Consider the following 13,733-nt stretch of genomic DNA (forward strand, 5'->3'; position numbering starts at 1 on the left):
GAAGTAGTTTTCAACTGCAAAAATAAAAAACCACGTGAAATCTATGTACTTGTACGTTTATCTAGAGTATCGTTAAGAAATCAGTAAAAGAAAGGCTTCTGTTTATGAAAAATCTGTCTTTATAAAAAAAGAAATAACCTTCCACACAGTTAAGGCTCTTACACTACCATTGTCCTCTTAAATAGTTTTTGGAATTTACTTAAAATATAAAGAAATCTACTTCACCAAAGTTCACGAATACGTTCTGAGATCAAATAATGATGAATTAAGGTAAATATAAAGAAAAATAAACAATGATTTTCAATAAAAAATAACAGTAGGTGCATGGACGAATCATCTAAAACAACGAAAAATATCCTAGTCTAAATCATGGAATTTATTTTCAGTCATCACAGTCAAGGCCCACATGTTTATATATAAAAATAACCACATTCTTACTATTTTTTGTTTCTCTTCATAAAAGTTCCCTATTTCGCTGTCATTGTGATCATCAGATATTTCTGTTTCATTGTCACAACACTTGTCTACCTCTTAAAAATAAACTGATGTATTCGATGAGTCAGTCTTCACTAGCTAATGCCAATTTAAAATTTGATCATTGTTCTAACACTGCTCCATTCTGTCTGAAACAGTCAAAAATGATTTATGATAACAAGTAAGCGTTTATAGCTTTGTGCGGTATGTTTCCACCTCAACTGGTACGTATCTACGGAAATAACGGTCGCTGCTTAGAACACAGCTGCACAGTGTAGAAGCACAGCCAGTACACAGATTGCATAAAATCGAAGTCGCAAAATTGCGATGGGAATCGTAAATAAAAGAGTGACACGTACAGTAATAAATTACCCCAAAAAAGCAGTTAAAGGTTAATTAAAAATATATTTACAACAAGAGCCCATAAACTATGTGATCTAAAGTATCCTGACACCTGGCTGAAAATGACATACAAGTTCGTGGCGCCCTCTATAGGTGATGCTGAAGTCCATAAGGTGTAGGCCCACCCTTACCCTTGATGACAGCTTCCACTCTCGCAGGCATATGTTCAGTCACGTGCTGGAAGGTTACCTGAGGAATAGCATCCCATTCTTCATGGAGTGCTGCACTGAGGAGAGGTATCGATGTGGGTCGATGTGGCCTGGCGGGAAGTCGACGTTCCATAACATCCCAAAGGTGTCCTATAGGATTCAGGTCAGGACTCTGCACGCCAGTCCATTACAGGTATGTTATTGTCGTGTAACCACTCCACCACAGGCGGTGCATTATGAACAGGTGCTCGATGGCGTTAAAAGATGCAGTCGCCATCCCCGAATTGCTCTTCAACAGTGGGAAGCAAGAAGGTGGTTAAACATCAATGTAGGCCTGTACTGTGATAGTGCAACAAGGGGCGCAAGCCCCCTCTATATAAACACGACCACACCATAACACCACCGCCTCCGAATTATACTGTTGGCACTACTCACGTGGGCAGATGTCGTTCACCGGGCATTCACCCTACGCACACGCTGCCATCAGATGGCCATATTGTGTACCGTGATTCGTCACTCCACACAACGTTTTCCACTGTTCAGTTCAGCCAATGTCTAAGCTCCTTACACCAAGCGAGGCGTCGTTTGGCATTTACCGGCGTGATGTGTGGCTTATGAGCAACCGCTCGACCATGAAATCCAAGTTTTCTCACCACCTGCCTAACTGTCATATTACCTGCTGTGGATCCTGATGCAGTTTGGAATTCCTGTGTGATGGTCTGGATTGATGTCTCCCTATAACACTTTAAAACCCTCTTCAACTGTTGGCGGTCTGTCAGTCAATAGACGAGGTCGGCCTGCACCCTTTTGTGCTGTACGTGTCCCTTCAGAATTCAGTCAGGCTGTAACTGCAGTTCCAAGAGAAGCTAATACACGACAAGGTAAGTAGTACCTATTGTCGTTTGCTTTGCCAAAACGAATGGTCCATAAATCCTAGTCTTTGTTATCACTAGCAATCCGTTCTGTTTCAGGGTGTTTCTCTTACTTTGTTGCATCAGATGACTCTTGCCGCCTGATATATGGCAATTGAGACGGTTCGCAAAACTACATGTACGCAATGTGGCCTGTCTAAGCTTAGGAGGTTATCTAACAGTATTTCAGTGGTCAGCACACACACAGATATAGACAATGTAATCATCCTTCTCCGGGTAATATAATACCAGGATGCGATACGCCGTCAGCGTGAAAAGGAATACGCACCTTCCAGCGACCTTCTGAATGCCCCAGGCTTATTCGTCAGATGTAGATGGCCGTCCAGGACTTTCCTTGTCAAGCATAATACCTATTTGCCGGAATTTGTTGACATGAGGCCGGATTTTGGTTCTTCTTTCTTTCTCTCTTTTCTCTATCTTCGACTGCGCAGCCCACTCACCTCTTAGAATGTTTCATTACCAAGTTCCTAGTAATCAATGGCTCTCATTTCCACTACAGAGAGACGTATGGATGCATAGATTACAATAATTCTTTCATGAATCGTTAGTTTTGGGTCACCTTTTAAAGGATGCTCTATTTATCTTGGCCACTGTGAATAACTCTTTGTCCAGATGCAAAATAAAAAAACGTCTCTAGCAAATGTTATTTACCTTACCGCGGCACATTAGGCAGCATGATTGTTTTACTTATAGCGTCGTTCATTACGAGAATGTGAACAGCAGTTCGTCTATTTTAAATGGCGCCAGATATTTTTGTTCGGCAATCCGCTTTCTCTCCTCAAGAACTATTGAAATGTATGTTGTAATGTACTATCCCCATAAACCATAAACAAGACATTACTAAAAACGTGACACAAAACTGATTTCGAGCGTCCCGCACTAGCACAGTACAGGTACCCACCGTACCGCAACTCATCCACTTGCTGGAGATAACAGTAAACGAATGGAAACACGAGCAAGCGCACACTAGTCATTCAGTGGACTATCTTCTATTGAAGGTATGTGCGAGTACAATGCATGACAGTGTTCAGACTCAAGAGTCATTATTAAGTGCTGATAATATATACCTTAGCAATTTAAGGGCGCCAGAAAATACGGGAAAGGTCAAAATTACATTGAGACGTGACCTGTTTTCTATACATGGTGTAAGAAAAATACATGGCCAAACTTTCAGGAAATATTCCGATATGTCGCGAAGTTGTCTGCAAGGTAGACAACACATCATACTTCCCAGGGTTAGAGGTTGCCCACTGGGCAGGTTACAAATTTTCACCGAAAAGTACGAGAGTTGGAACTTTAATAGTGGCAACTATTTACTTACAGCTCTTACAAAATAGATACGTGTTTCAAAGTTTTACCAGCATTGTGTATAGCCCGTTTCCAGCGATGTGGAAGTCGTAGGATACTCTTAGCAGTGCCAGTTGTGCTGACAGTTCGAGCGGCGCGATCTATTACCCGACGAATTTGTAGCAGTTCTGAAGTGAATGCCATGAAGTGTTTCCTTCAGTTTAGCAATCGAGTTTCACTCACGATGGCTTAAGTAGAGGGAGTGCAGTAGGTGTATGTCACTTAGCAGCCCCGTCAGTCAAATCAGTAACAGCTTGCACTGTACATGTTTGAGCATTGTCCTGCAAAATAATAGTAAAGTCCTGCAGAAAGTGTCTCTATGCTGTTCATATTTGGAACACAACCTACAACCAGCTTAGAGACAGAAGTGCTGACACTTTCTGCAGGAACTGACCATCATTTTGCAGGACAATGCTCAAACACGTAATGTGCAAACTGTTACTGATTTGTTTGACTGATGGGGCTGCTGATTGCAATACACCTACTGCACCCCCCTGACTTAAGCCCTCGTGAGTGCAACTCTATTGCTAAACTGAAGGAAACCCTTCACGGCATTCGCTTCAGGACTGCTACAAATTCGTCGGGCAAAACGCCGCGCTGCTCGAACTGTCAACACAACTGGCACTATTAAGACTATCCTACGACTTCCACATCGCTGGCAGCGGGTTATACACTATGCTGGTGACTGCTTTGAAGGCCGTTACGGCTTTTAATCTATCTTGTACGAGCTGTAAATAAATATTTTCCACTATTAAAGTTCCATTCATTGTAGATTAGCTGTTTTTCCAGAGGGCGGTCGTAGTAACGTCACCAGGGCTCGCGGGTCTCAGGAACCTACTTGCTTCCGCAACACACGTGACCGAAACTAGATCCCAAGAGATTCGGATGCGGGACAGTATATACACTGCCAAAAGGCCGTCCATCGGCATTTCACTACGATCTAGGACTCGACGTCCAGCCACATTTCCACCCCAACGAGCCGCCACCGGCACGGATAACGCCCTGATTCGCCACGACGCAGATGACAGATCTGTCTTCGTGGTTGTGAATGTCGTAAAACTTTGCTTAAATTATTCTTGTAGTACATACACTGCAAACTGTTCCACGGGAACTTGAACTGTCTGGATAGACAGACGAACTTTTTCGTGGAATTCCGTGCATAATACGAGGGCAGTTCAGTAAGCAATGCAACACATTTTTTTCTGAAACAGGGGTTGTTTTATTCAGCATTGAAATACACCAGGTTATTCCCCAATCTTTTAGCTACACAACACTATTTTTCAACGTAATCTCCATTCAATGCTACGGCCTTACGCCACCTTGAAATGAGGGCCTGTATGCCTGCACGGTACCATTCCACTGGTCGATGTCGGAGCCAACGTCGTACTGCATCAATAACTTCTTCATCATCCGCGTAGTGCCTCCCACGGATTTCGTCCTTCATTGGGCCAAACATATGGAAATCCGACGGTGCGAGATCGGGGCTGTAGGGTGCATGAGGAAGAACAGTTCACTGAAGTTTTGTGAGCTCCTCTCGGGTGCGAAGACTTGTGTGAGGTCTTGCGTTGTCATGAAGAAGGAGAAGTTCGTTCAGATTTTTGTGCCTACGAACACGCTGAAGTCGTTTCTTCAATTTCTGAAGAGTAGCACAATACACTTCAGAGTTGATCGTTTGACCATGGGGAAGGACATCGAACAGAATAACCCCTTCAGCGTCCCAGAAGACTGTAACCATGACTTTACCGGCTGAGGGTATGCCTTTAAACTTTTTCTTGGTAGGGGAGTGGGTGTGGCGCCACTCCATTGATTGCCGTTTTGTTTCAGGTTCGAAGTGATGAACCCATGTTTCATCGCCTGTAACAATCTTTGACAAGAAAATGTCACCCTCAGCCACATGACGAACAAGCAATTCCGCACAGATGGTTCTCCTTTGCTCTTTATGGTGTTCGGTTAGACAACGAGGGACCCAGCGGGAACAAACCTTTGAATATCCCAACTGGTGAACAATTGTGACAGCACTACCAACAGAGATGTCAAGTTGAGCACTGAGTTGTTTGATGGTGATCCGTCGATCATCTCGAACGAGTGTGTTCGCACGCTCCTCCATTGCAGGAGTCACAGCTGTGCACGGCCGGCCCGCACGCGGGAGATCAAACAGTCTTGCTTGACCTTGCGGCGATGATGACACACGCTTTGCCCAACGACTCACCGTGCTTTTGTCCACTGCCAGATCACCGTAGACATTCTGCAAGTGCCTATGAATATCTGAGATGCCCTGGTTTTCCGCCAAAAGAAACTCGATCACTGCCCGTTGTTTGCAACGCACATCCGTTACAGACGCCATTTTAACAGCTCCGTACAGCGCTGCCACCTGTCGGAAGTCAATGAAACTATACGAGACGAAGCGGGAATGTTTGAAAATATTCCACAAGAAATTTCCGGTTTTTTCAACCAAAATTGGCCGAGAAAAAAAAAAGTGTTGCACTACTTATTGAACTGCCCTCGTAGAAGAACTGAAAGTGTAATTCAACTGTGCTTCAAGACAGTCTCAATGAGGCATGCCATTTTCATTCTGTGAGGCCAGTTTGTTTGTTTCTAAAATAGGCCTTCAGCTAATGACTTTCATAGTGCCAGTCTTGTATTATTATTCGTCGGAGTAGACGGATAGTGGTTTCTGGTTTTCTTAACAAACTTTTCGAAGAATCTATGACATTGTCACCTACGACGGATTCTTCACGTCTCTCACGTGTAAAAAAAGAGAATATGTCATGTGCACATGACCCCGAAAGACTGTCTCCAAGTTAACGTCAGTTTCTTGAACTGAACATATTAATTATCTGCTTTTGAACGAAACCTCATCGTGAACAGCGTATTTGCTGTACGGTGAGGATTGACACATTGACGAATGAACCATTCGTGATGGCTACCTTCGCATAATATTATGCAAAAAGTCTCTCATTAAACCCAAAGGAATTCTATCCACTTGTAAAGGCTGTTAGTGGTACGAAAGTTAATGTTCGGACAGTCTTGGATGAAACAGGAACTAAAATTGAAGGTAACAAAGCAAAAGCGGAACTGTTAAACTCAGTTTCTAAATGCTCCCTTTACAAAGCCAAATATATCAGTATTGTCACAAATTAATGGTCACATAACTTCAAATATGAGTGGTATGGATATCAGGGTCAGTGACATTGAAAAACAGTTGATCGCTTCAAAACTGAACAAAGGTCTAGGGCCTGACACTCACTGTCAGACTTCAAACCGAATTCGCTGCTCATTTATCTCCTTCTATAGCCATAATATACCGAACATCCCTAGAACCAAAAACAGGGCCAGATTCTTAGAAGAGAGCACCGGTGACACCTGTCTGCAAGTGTGGTACGGAAGTGACCCACAAGAACCGCCCAGTATCTATGACAACTATTTATCTTAAAATATTAGAAAATATTTTGAGCTCAAATGTAATGAAGTACCTCAAACAGAATAAGATCATTCTTGCTAACCAGCATGGGTTCCGAAAGTAATGATCTGGAGACCATGTTGCACTTATCTCACATGACATCCCGAAAGCCATAAATCAAGGCTGTCGCAGAGATGTAAGCTTTTTTTCCCCACAAAGTACGAGGGCTAATTCAGAAAGTAAGGAACGATAGGTCGCGAAATGGAAACCACAGTGAAAATCAAAACTGTTTTATATGCGATAGCTACTTATCTCCATAGTCGCCGATTCGACTTAGACGTTTGTCGTAGCGTTGTACCAACTTTCCAATTCCTCGATATAGAAGGCAGCCGCTAGTGCTTTCAACCAATTCTCTACGCTGGCCTACAGCTCATTGTCTGTGCCCAAATGTTGTCTCCATAGCCAGCGGTTCATGTGAGCAGAGATGAAACTCAGAGGGAGACAATTACGGGCTGTTTTGTGGGTACTCAAACATTTGCAATTGAAAACGATGCAGGAACTTCTTCGTTGCCGCTGCAGAATGCGACTGAGAATTGTCTTGAAGAAGAAAACGCACGAGAGTTATGTAATGTTGGTTGCACAGCTTCAGGCGAAATTTCTCACCAGACCCACGTCCTTGGCGGGAGACACGTATCTCTATGTGCTCCCTGTGTGCTCGGAAATAAAAAGAACGACGTAACGCGATCGACGGGCATACTAGAGACACTGCCCAACACACCTGTGCAAAACATCGGTGTTTCACAGTGGTTTCCATTTCGCGACCGATCGTTCCTTACTTTCCGAATAACCCTCGTATTTGGATCACTAGTATATCTATACTTATTTTTGATACTACGAGTATTTGGTGTATCAAATGAAATTTGTGACTGGATTCAGAATTTCTTAGTAGGGAGAATGCAACGTGTTATGTTCGATAGGGAGCCGTTGACAGGTGTATAACTTGTTTCAGGGGGATTGGAACACTTACTGTTCGTGTTGTACGACTTTAAATATATCGTCAGAATATTCGCTGATAATGCGGATGTCTATAATGAAGTACTTTGTGAGAAAAACTGAACAAATATTGCCGGCCGGTGTGGCCGAGCGGTTCTAGGCGCTTCTGTCTGGAACCGCGCGACCGCTACGGTCGTAGGTTCGAATCCTGCCTCGGTGATGGATGTGTGTGATGCCCTTAGGTTAGGTTAGGATTAAATAGTTCTATGTTCTAGGGCACTGATGACCTCAGATGTTAAGTCCCATAGTGCTCAGAACCATCTGAACCATATGAACAAATATTGAGTCGGATCTTGAAAAGATATCAAATTGGTGCGACGATTGGCAGCTTGTTTTAAATGTTCAGAAAATGAAGTAACATTGTATTCTATGACTATAATATATACGAGTCACAACCAGAATCGATCAACTCTTACAATTAATGGTATATAAATGTTTTGGTTTAGTGGTAAAATGCGAGAGCGTTCAATAAATAATACATTTTTGTCTGATTTTATTCAGGATTGCAATACGTCATATTATTCCCCACTCTTCTGGTTACACAATGTTGTTTTTCACCATAATGCGACGGCCTTACGCCACCTTACTGGAAGGCTCATGGTACCGTTCTACTGATCGACCTAGAGTCCAAAATTTTGCTGCGCCAATAACCTCCTCAGCACTCACATACTAGTTCCTGTGGGGTGCGTCCTTCATTGCACAGCTGGTCCTTAGTTGCCATTTATGGTCTTCTGTTAGACGGCGAGGTACCCAGCGAGCAAACGCCTTTTGAGTATCCCAAGTGGTGGACGAGTGTGGCAATACTAGCAACAGAGGCGTCCAATTGTGCAGCGAGGTGCTTGATTGTGATCCGTCCACCACTTCGATTGAGGGTGTCCGCACGTTCCAACACTGAGAAGTCACAGCTATGCGCGACCAACGGGCACGAGGGAGATGGACAGGTTTGAACGATCTCGTTGCGTTGCTGACGACTCACGGTGCTTTGGTTCACTGTCAGGTGTCTGTAGAGATTCTGCAAGCGCCTATGAATATCTGCATTGGTCTGATTTTGCACCAAAAAAATTAAGTGATTGCTCTCTGGTTGGAACGCACCTGCCTTACACACGCCATTTTGAAGGCTATGTATAGAGCCGCCAGCTATCGGTACTTCGTGAAACTATAGAGGCTGAAGCGGGAATATTTCAATATGTCCCACAGCAAATTCCGCATTTTTTTTCAGTTGAAATTATTAGAGAAAAAAAAGTGTTGCATTACTTACTGAACGCCCCTCGTACTACGGAATGCAATGGGTCTACAAAGGAGATTGATTACAAAACATTTCTACGACGCGTATTAGAAAATGTATGGGGGACATACCAAATGGAATCAACGAGAGACGTTGAACGTATGCGAGGAAACATGTTTTTTGACCCGTGGGAGTGTGTCACGAAGATGCTGAAAAAACTTTTGCAAGTCTTGAACATAGACGTAAAGTATCTCTAGAAACCGTAGTTACAAGATTTCATGGACCAGCCCTAAGAGAAAAATGTAGGAAGACAAGATTAGATAAATTACAGCGCCCACAGATGATTTCAAGGAATCATTCTTGCAGAGTTCCATATGTTTAAGCAACGGAACGGGAAGAGCCGTAATAGCTAGTAAAATGCCAAGTACCCTTCTACCATGCACTGGACAGTGGCTTGTGGGGTGTCGACTGTATATATATATATATATATATATATATATATATATATATATATATATATATATATATATATATGTGTGTGTGTGTGTGTGTGTGTGTGTGTGTGTGTGTGTGTGTGTGTCTCGGAAACGCTGTGTGGCACAATCATGTACTATGACTTTGCGAACTTCGCCACAGAAGTACACTTTGCTCAAAACGAAAACTACCTTTGAGATGTTATATAAGAGGATACCTTGTGTTGCAAATAGTTTAATTTACATCCAAATCAACGCTGCTTAATCAGCAACACAGATCTAATGTTTAGCAACGCATAAATATTTTTCGTTATAATGTAAAGCAAAAAAGATAAAAAAAAGAATCAGTGCCAAGAAGCTAGCCGAAGAAGGCAGAAGAGGAAAGCGAATGGACACGGACTGTGTGACGAGATGCCCGATTTGAAAGAAAAAAAAAGGTGAGGGACCTGACGTTTTAGTCAGATAGTGGACACTGGACTAGTTCTTTGAGATCAGCTGTTCATATCTCCGGGTGGCCTCCAGACTACGGTTTACGTACTACTTCCCTAAGTTGATTAAGGAAGATGTCCGGATGGTTCGTTTGAAAGAACGCGACCGATTTCTTTCCCTATACTTCACTAACCAGAGTTTCTTCTCCGTCTCTAATTACCTTGTCGTCCAATGGGAGTTAACCCCTAATTTTTCTTTTTAAAAACGAGAACACATTTGAGCGAGTATTCATTTTTCTTATTCTCAAATGGCTCTCAAAAATGATATAGGGTTATTTTAAGGTATAGCGTAAGTCTGGTTTTTGCAAGAGGTCTAAAGATGATTCGTAACGAGCACTCACTGTTTTTCACGTCAGCCTAGCATTTTTTTCTATTCACATAATTATGTTTCACGCTGCACACAAGTCGTAATTGGATGCGAGTTAATGACGAATCCAATAGCGTGTTGCGATCTTTGCGGCTAGTGTTTACTCAACAGCTGTACGAATGTGGGTCGCGGTGCGAAAGGTCGCACTGCTGCAGCCGACCACCTGGTCGTGCCAGTCCTCCAGCGACTGCGAAGTAACGCACGAGTCACTAAACACGGAACTCACGTGCGAGTAATGGTAATCACGTAAACGTTTAATGAAAGTCTAAAAGTATTCTTGACAAGCAGTTATGTCGAAAATTTTCGTTCTGAGGTCGTGTTTGCGTAAAATACAGTTTAAATCATAACCAGCCACTATTAACCCCAGCAAGACCAATGCATATCGCTTATCGCGCTATACGAGAAGGTTAGGGGGCGAGAGGGATATCTTGAACCCATACAAAAAATTTCAAAATTCGTTAATTATTGTTGACTCAAGAAATATTGATGTGTAAATAAGGTCCTGAACTTGAAAATATTGAATACGACATTCACTGGGAAGAGTAGCATCTAATACGAAGACTTAAATTTTTGGATTAAGTTTAACTGAAAAATTTAAAACATTTCTAGAATGTGGTAGAAAGATTAATTAAGTACAAGATTTTTCAAAATTTTAAAATATAAAAAACTGACTAGATTACCATATTTCGAAAAGGTGTTCATAAAATAGCCCCATCCGTCCCTTTGGTATTACGAAGGTTAATGATGTTTAAACCACATGCCATGTTGGCTGACTTTCGTTGCGGTGGAAGTTGCTTGTGCTGGTGGTGATAAATAGTAAGAAACGATTTAAAGAATAGAACTTCCATCTTGAGTCAGCAGTCTGACTGATTTGGTGCGGCTCGCTGCGAATTCTTCTCCGACACCAACCTCTTCATCTCAGAACATTACTTGCACCCTACGTCCTCAATTACTTGCTAGAGGAATTCCAGGCTCTGTCAGCCCCTATAGTTTTCACCCTCTACAGTTCCCTCTAGCACTATGGTGGCTATTCCCTGTTATCTTATGACCTATAACCCTGTCCCTTCAACTTTTCAGTGTTTTCTATACTTTCCTCGCTTCGCCGATCCGACGGAGAACCTCATCCATTACATCCACCTGACTTTCAGCATTCTTCTGTAGGACCACATCTCAAACCTTTACGTTCTCTGCTTTTCAGGTTTTCCATTATCCATGATCAGGCTTACTTTTGGTTTCTCTTGGCCTGTGCTGGTTCGCTTTTTATATCCTTCTTGCTTCGTCCGTCATGTGTTATTTTCCTTCAAGGTAGCAGAATTTCCTAAGTTTCTCGCTACGTGACTATCAATTTTGATGTTAACTTTCTCACTGCTCTCATTTTTGCTGCTTCTCATTACTTACGTCCTTCTCGGTGTACAAGAAAATCCTTTTCCGTAGTCATTAGATTGTTTCTTCTACTAAACATATCCTGCCATTCTTCTTCGTTTTCTTCTTCACTTTCACTGTGAATAGAAATGTCAGCCGGAAATCTTATCATAAATATTTTTTTCTGCCTGGATTTGAATCGCACTCTTGAACCTTCCTTTCATTTCCGTCATTGCTTCTTCGATGTATAGATTCAACAGTAGAGGCATCCCTGCCTTATATCATTTTAAAACCGAGATCTTCAGTCTTCGTCCAGTCATATTGTTGTTGTTGTTGTCTTCAGTCCTGAGACTGGTTTGATGCAGCTCTCCATGCTACTCTATCCTGTGCAAGCTTCTTCATCTCACAGTACCTACTGCAGCCTACATCCTTCTGAATCTGCTTAGTGTATTCATCGCCTGGTCTCGCTCTACGATTTTTACCCTCCACGCTGCCCTCCAATACTAAATTGGTGATCCCTCGATGTCTCAGAACATGTCCTACCAACCGATCCCTTCTTCTAGTCAAGTTGTGCCACAAGCTCCTCTTCTCCCCAATTCTATTAAATACTTCCTCATTAGTTATGTGATCTACCCATCTAATCTTCAGCATTCTTCTGTAGCACCACATTTCGAAAGTTTCTCCTCTCTTCTTGTCTAAACTATTTATCGTTCACGTTTCACTTCCATATATGGCTACACTCCATACAAATACTTTCAGAAACGACTTCCTGACTTTTAAATCTATACTCGATGTTGACAAATATTTCTTCTTCAGAAACGCTTTCTTTGCCATTGCCAGTCTATATTTTATATCCTCTCTACTTCGACCATCATCAGTTATTTTGCTCCCCAAATGGCAAAACTCCTTTACTACTTTAAGTGTCTCATTTCCTATTCTAATTCCCCCAGCATCACCCGACTTAATTCAACTACATTCCATTATCCTCGTTTTGCTTTTGTTGATGTTCATCTTATACCCTCCTCTAAAGACACTGTCCATTCCGTTCAACTGCTCTTCCAAGTCCTTTGCTGTCTCTGACAGAATTACAATGTCATCGGCGAGCCTCAAAGTTTTTATTTCTTCTCCATGGATTTTGGTACCTACTCCGAACTTTTCATTTGTTTCCTTTATTGCTTGCTCGATACACAGATTGAATAACATCGGGGATAGGCTACAACCCTGTCTCACTCCCTTCCCAACCATTGCTTCCTTTTCATACCACTCGACTCTTATAATTGCCATCTGCTTTCTGTACAAATTGTAAATAGCCTTTCGCTCCCTGTATTTTGCCCCTGCCACCTTCAGAATATAAAAGAGAGTATTCCAATCAACATTGTCAAAAGCTTTCTCTAAGTCTACAAATGCTAGAAACGTAGGTTTGCCTTTCCTTAATCTTTCTTCGAAGATAAGTCGAAGGGTCACTATTGCCTCACGTGTTCCATAATTTCTACGGAATCCATACTGATCTTCCCCGAGGTCGGCTTCTATCAGTTTTTCCATTCGTCTGTAAAGAATTCGCGTTAGTATTTTGCAGCTGTGACTTATTAAACTGATAGTTCGGTAATTTTCACATCTGTCAACACCTGCTTTCTTTGGGATTGGAATTATTATATTCTTCTTGAAGTCTGAGGGTATTTCGCCTGTCTCATACATCTTGCTCACCAGATGGTAGAGTTTTGTCAGGACTGGCTCTCCCAAGGCTGTCAGTAGTTCTAATGGAATGTTGTCTACTCCGGGGCCTTGTTTCGACTCAGCTCTTTCAGTGCTCTGTCAAACTCTTCACGCAGTTTCATATCTCCCATTTCATCGTCATCTACATTGTCTTCAATTTCCATAATATTGCCCTCAAGTACATCGCCCTTGTGTAGACCCTCTATATACTCCTTCCACCTTTCTGCTTTCCCATCTATGTTTAGAACTCGGTTTCCATCTCAGCTCTTGATATTCATGCAAAGGTCCCTTTAATTTTCCTGTAGGCAGTATCTATCTTACCCCTAGTGAGATAAGTCTCTAAATCCT

At 42.3% G+C, this 13,733-nt stretch overlaps 1 protein-coding gene across 1 annotated transcript in view; it reads right to left on the reverse strand.

The window, feature by feature from the left end:
• The window catches only part of LOC126418483 (flexible cuticle protein 12-like), a 35,022-nt gene that overhangs the window by 761 nt on the left and 20,528 nt on the right, over positions 1-13,733 (reverse strand). The window lies entirely within an intron of this gene.

Source organism: Schistocerca serialis, chromosome 9 (assembly GCF_023864345.2).
Source record: "Schistocerca serialis cubense isolate TAMUIC-IGC-003099 chromosome 9, iqSchSeri2.2, whole genome shotgun sequence".
NCBI classification, from domain to species: Eukaryota; Metazoa; Arthropoda; class Insecta; order Orthoptera; family Acrididae; genus Schistocerca; species Schistocerca serialis.